The sequence below is a fragment of the Leptidea sinapis genome, chromosome 10 (assembly GCF_905404315.1).
Source record: "Leptidea sinapis chromosome 10, ilLepSina1.1, whole genome shotgun sequence".
NCBI classification, from domain to species: domain Eukaryota; kingdom Metazoa; phylum Arthropoda; class Insecta; order Lepidoptera; family Pieridae; genus Leptidea; species Leptidea sinapis.
This window is the reverse complement of record NC_066274.1, coordinates 10828656-10835156: the sequence shown is the minus strand read 5'-3', so window position 1 is coordinate 10835156 and position 6501 is coordinate 10828656.

Sequence of the window (6501 nt, the reverse complement as noted above, 5' to 3'; positions counted from 1 at the left end):
GCAATAGGGAGAAATGTTGAATATTTGACTATGGCAGGTGCCGAGATAATGAGTCATCCGCCAAACAGTCCTGACCTGGAACCCTGTGACTTTTATTTATTCCCAAGAACTAAAGATAAAATTCGAGGTATTCGCTTTACGAGCCCTGAAGATGCGGTGAAAGCGAAGCGAATTGGCAACTTTCTACATTTAGCCGTTTTTCATTTTCTAAACATTTTCCGTGTTACCTAGGTATAATGATTTAGCGTGTTTTCATACCGCCATAATAAGTGTACCTATTCATTGGATGTAGTAGATAGCAATTATATTGTTGCACAATTGTTAGGTATAAATGTACACGTTACATGCAGTGTTAATAATAAATCAGTATTAAAAAGGAATAAAATAATATCGATATTTATTTATTCGATTTCTTAATCTATTGTTTTGCAACATGAATGTCATTGTAAAATGTAAACATACATATTAACTTCCGTTTCTATTTCGTATGCGTTTTCGATTAATTGTTTTCTCTGTTACCCTTTTTTATTCTGTTATTGTTTTGCAGCCTCTAGATTCAATTCCTGGAAGACGTGCTTATAATGTATAATCCCCAAAATAAAGCGTAAGATAAGAAAAAAGTATTTTCATTTCGATAAAAGCAGTAATATTATGAAAAGTAAAAATATTGTAATCCCCATATAATTTTTTTGTGTGTACACTTCTAGCCAAAGTTGATATGGCTGATGGGCATCCCTCTTTGTAACAATTGAAAGTTGCTTGTTTATTAATAATAGGTACAATCAGATTTAAAGGGGTTGGAAGATTCATCTGCAGATTGCAAGTATGTTATATTATGTCTTTGAATTGGCCTTTTCAAATTCTATTCATTTAAGAAACACGTCACAATGCTGAATGATAATATTAAGAGGTACATTCCAATCGTGACTTCTAATATTCATGTATCACTTGTGGTTTTTTACTGCTTCCATCTGCAATCAGCTAAACAGATATGAGCAGCTGATGTATTACAAGATTTGGCACTGGTAAGTAGATTTACCATCAAATTCCTTTTTAAATTAGACATCTACTGAGTCAGGGAAATTATTGACAGCCGTGCCGCTTTTGTGACCAGGCATCATTAAGGTATGGGCCAAAGTATTTGGATTTATTAGATTACATTTAGAAACTTATTTTATTAATGCTCAGAAATAGAATTAATTTTTTACTGAGCTCCTTTGACTTTAAAGATTTCATAATATAAGTATCAATAGAAAGCTAAGTCTGTTTTGTAGAGGAATAGCATTTATTTTATATTTTCAAATCATTTAAGAAAAACCAACAACTAATATAATACGAAGTTTCACTAATAGAAGTAATATGAAAGTATGTATGTATGTGAACACCTACTGCGACTACAATTTATGGTATCTAAGACACGCATAGCACTAAAAAAAATTACAGTTTGGTTTATTGAGAACGTCGGTGATGGCCACGTCAGAAACTACGAGACTTAGAGAAAAGTCGTGAAAGGAGTCATGCCCTCGATTTATAAGTAAATAACTGCATATTAAATTTTTAAAATTTCTTGAACTTTTGACGAAAAATAACCCGAATGATTATTCAAGAAACTCTGTTACTGATAAGGATCAAACTTTAGAAAGATATGTATGTATGCCTGTATAAAATGATAATTAATTAAAAATGTTCCGGGTTTTGTCAGAGTTATCCTGGTAATTGTTATTTAAAAAAAATATCGATAGCCAGTAATCTACTAACATAACTCCCTGTTCTCCACGCCCATACCTTAGCATTTTTACCCTACCCGCTATCCATATCTTAGAGACTTGTAGATTCGTTCGCTTATAACTTGATTTTTACAAAAAATGATCAGATGTACCCACTAATGACTAAATACTCTCTAAGACATCAAAACATAGCATGCAGATGGTCCATAATGCATTATTCCATTATCTATCCAGACATCCATCCAGCATAAAGATTTACATAAACTTACCAGAAACTATCAAAAGTATAATAAATAATTTCAAATTCATAAAACAGTTAAAACAAATATTTGTTCTAAAAGGTTACTTTTCTGTAGATGAATATATATTTGCTAAAATAGTAAATAATATGTATTAATAATATGAAGGTAAGATAAAAACACCTTATTTATAATACAAACTAAAATTATATAATATGTCTCTACGTTTATTGATACGTAGATGGTTAATACGTTAACGAACGATTAGATATTAAGGATATTTAAGTCCTACAAGGTTGCTATACCCTATAGGGTTAATAATGTCGATACTACTTAAGATATACCACCATATTAAAATACCTCGAGATTGGAATAAATATATTGAGTGAGGACTTACTCCAGGAACAAGAAATGGAGAGTTAAATCTAAGAGATATTTTTGGAACAAAAAAAAAATTATTAAGGGGGTCTGGTCAGTTAACATAATATCTCGGTATTATTTGAATTGCAAGAAGTAAAACTGTTTACAAAGTTTTAAGAATAATAAGATATATTTACGGCCGTTTTCAAAAACGTATCTCTAGTTCCGGATATTGAAATTCAAAATTCAAATAAGTTATTGAAATGAAAGTAAGCATAAAAGAATAGATTTGTCTACCTCTAGTAAGTTAAACTAAGGATAGATAGGTTATTGAAAAGGGCCGATAGTCTATACCGTCATTGTCTATAGCCAAGATATTTTAAAATAAATTTAAATTAGGGGTGGATTCTAATGATGGTGTTTTTTTTGGGTTGTACAGTGGGAGTACATAAATTTCTGTTTGTCGTTTTCTTTTTTTACTCGTCTGTATTTGACACTGGTGAAATGAAATTGCAAGAACTTAATCTTAAGATGCGAATGAAACTCTAGTTAAACCTGTACATAATTAATGTACTGCGAGTTCTATTATAGATTTCTATCCTCTATCACTTCTTACCCATAGTAATTTTTCTGTGGTAGCAGCACAGATATATAATATTTGTGTAGTTTCTATATATATTCCTTCCGCTTCTTCTTCTCTACTTTAACAGTCTTATCACACGGCTTCCTCGTCCTATTATAATTTTAGGAGACTTCAATATTCAAATCATATTTGTTGGGGATGTTCTATCTCTACATATTGTGGTGAAATGTTGTTAGACATACTTGATTCTTATGATATTTGTATACTTAATTCTGGTGCTCCTACCAGACACACAGGACCAAACGAAAATATAAGTGCAATAAATCTTTCTCTTTCTTCGCTAAATTAAGCTTCAAGTATGACATGGCATACTTTATCTAGCTCATATGGAAGTGATCATTTCCCAATTATTGTTTCATTTTCGACTATTGATTCGCGTTACTAACAAAATTCTTACAGAAAGCCACGTTTGAAATATAAACTCAAAAATGAAAAATTATGGAATAAATTTAAAAGTGCCGTAGTCGTTAATATTTCGAATTTGCCCAATTTATCGCATGGAGTTAAAATTTGCCTATCCATTTCTCCCCATGTTATTCCATCTATTGTTTGGCAAAATATAAGACGATTTAGAAATGGTATCAGTGATAATCGTATTTATATCATTAGCTCCGAATTTAAGTGAAACATTTCTGAATCGTCTAGCTCCACCTTTAGTTCCGGAACACAACCTTTTTTATAATTTTGCGTCGTACATCTTCTAAAACCAATGTATCATTAATTCTACCCTCACTATGCAAGAACTACAAGGTGCTTTAACTTCGATGATTATTTAGTAATATATGCTATGGGTAACACATTTAGTTTATTATGTAGCTGAATATCAAATTCCTTAGATTGTTTAAAACTTTGTTTAAAATTTTCATCCAGAAAATGGACTCCGCATTTCACCTCTTAAAAGTTCGGTAGTTATCTTCACGTGTCAACGTTTACATCCTGCAATTTCCATATTTTACGATAATCGTCGTATACCAACTAATAATCATGTCAAGTTTTTGGGATTTGTTTTAGATTCAAAACTGACAGGAATGGCACATTGTGAATACGTAGTTACTAAATGTGAAAAGCTTCTTAATTTAATGAGATGTCTCTCTGGTGTTTGGTGGGGTGCACATCTGTTTTCCCTGAAGCTACTTTACAATGCTACAGTATGGAGTATCCTTGATTACAAAACCTTCTTGTTAGAGCCCTGTAATTTAGCAGGTCTAAAAAAACTAGATTCTATCCAATCAAAATCTATGAGAATAATAACTGGAGCCATGAAATCTAGTCCTTTGAATGCAGTACAAGTAGAGTGTAACGAATACCCGCTTTATTTAATTCAATTTAGTTTATTTTTTCGTGTTTTACAATTTTCAAATAGCCCCTTAATAACCAAATTCAAAACTCTCACGGATCTCATTGAATCATCAAGTTATTGGAATAACAAGCCACTCCCTTGTTTGGTATAAAGTTATTTGAGGTATAAATCGATTCACTACCCGATACATCGATCTTCAAAGCCTGTATTATTTAAATGTAAATATGAAGCCATATCTACTATTCCGACTGTTCATTATATTACAAATATTGAAAAATAGAATGTCAATAATTATTTTAATTCTGTTGTTAAAGAAAACTGGCCAGGATGGCATCATATTTATACCGATACGTCAAAACACAAGTCAGAAGATTTTGTAGGAGTTTATCACGCCTAATTCAATAGTGTCCAAAAAATACAATGCCCATCTAACACGTCAGTTTTACTGCTGAATGTCTTGGCATCGCCAAACCATTAGAATATGTTTTACTTTGTAAACTTAATAATACTTTAATTTTATGTGATTCCAAGAGTGCTTTACAGGCTCTTTTGCAATTTCCCTTCAAATCAAAATCATTTTTTCCTATTACAGCAGACATTAGAAGTAAACTTTAAAAAAAAAAAAGAAGTCATATACATTTTTTACATTCTTATACTATATTGTAACTAATTCTCACACTTGTTATTAAAAAATTCGGGTAAATCGTAGAAGCATTTTGAAACTAAAAAATTTTTAAGATGTCTTTTAAATAGAGAAGGCTTCTCTTTATTTTTAATTTCGTTTGGGATGTGATTATAAATTTTTATTGCCATGTGGTGAGGGCTCGATGACACTAATGACATACTTGTTTGGGGAATTTTTAATTTGTTTAAATTTCTATTATTTCGCTTGTTATTTGGTAGTGTTGAGTATAAGTCCGAATGTTTTTTAACAAATTTACATGCTTCTAGGATGTAAATTGAAGTAAGGGTTAAAATTTTGTGTTTAATAAAATATGGTCTACATGAATCCGTCTGCTGAATATTTTCTAAAATTCTGATACATTTTTTCTGTTGAATAAATATATCTTTTATTTCATTACAGTTTCCCCATATTAATATTCCATATGATAATCTAGAATGTGCATATGCATAATAAGCAGCAAGGGCAGATTTGAAATCTGTTACGCGTTTTAGTTGGTAAAGAGCATAAGTAAAAGATGACATTTTGCTTTTTAATTTCTGTAGATATGGCTTCCATGTCAAGTGTGAGTCTAAATCAATTTTAGATTTTAAATTAACTTCATTTTTAGATAGTTTGATATCCATCCGTGTCCCTTTTCCCACTTCTTTAAAAACCCTCCTGAGTTCTGTTGGTCCCATATTGTATAGTATACTTTCTAGATATATTTATAGCAATAATATTAATTTGTAAATAATGTATAGTACCTTATATATTTTATCTGAAAATAAAAGTTTTCATCTACTTTTTTGTATATATTTATTTACCTACATTTATCTTCATATCAAATATCAAAATTCTCGTGTTGTACATTTTTTTAACGTGATTCGTTTCTCTTTCTTAAAATACATAAATACACTTTGAAGTACATGAAAACATCCATAATGTGAATCGATAAAAGAAAACTTGAACCTGGCGGATGCATGGAATGTGCGAGCCAAAGTCTCTCAAAAACAGGAGTGAAATTGATTAAATTTTCTAACGTTTGCGTCATTCGTTATTTTTTATTTGGTTTCTTCGTCCATTATTAGGATAGGCAAAGGGTTCATGCCTATACAGCCGTATTCATTATTTAATAATTAATTGTCAAAGCCATATTTGCAAGATTTTTCCAAAATTGTTCTTTCTAAAAACGTAGAATAGCACGAGGAATAAATCATTTTAATGATTTTTGCTTCGTTAGGCCAAGGAAGTATAACTTCTTGCGTGCATACATAAGTACACACACACTTTTGAGTTCTTAGATTAAAATAAGTTGCTAGTTTCATAGCAATATGACTTTAATTGTGGATTATATATTATACAATATCATACAATGACAAAATAAATAAACCTATGAACTATACAAAGTATGAGCTCCAAAATAAATGTATTTAAACACGCGGCAGCGTGTCAAGTTCAAACTAACAGAACTGGCGAGCAACACCATTTGTAATATTCCACGAACCATTTGGAACCAGTTTTGGCCCCCTCATAACTCAATAACTACTTCACATAAATATGTCAAATTT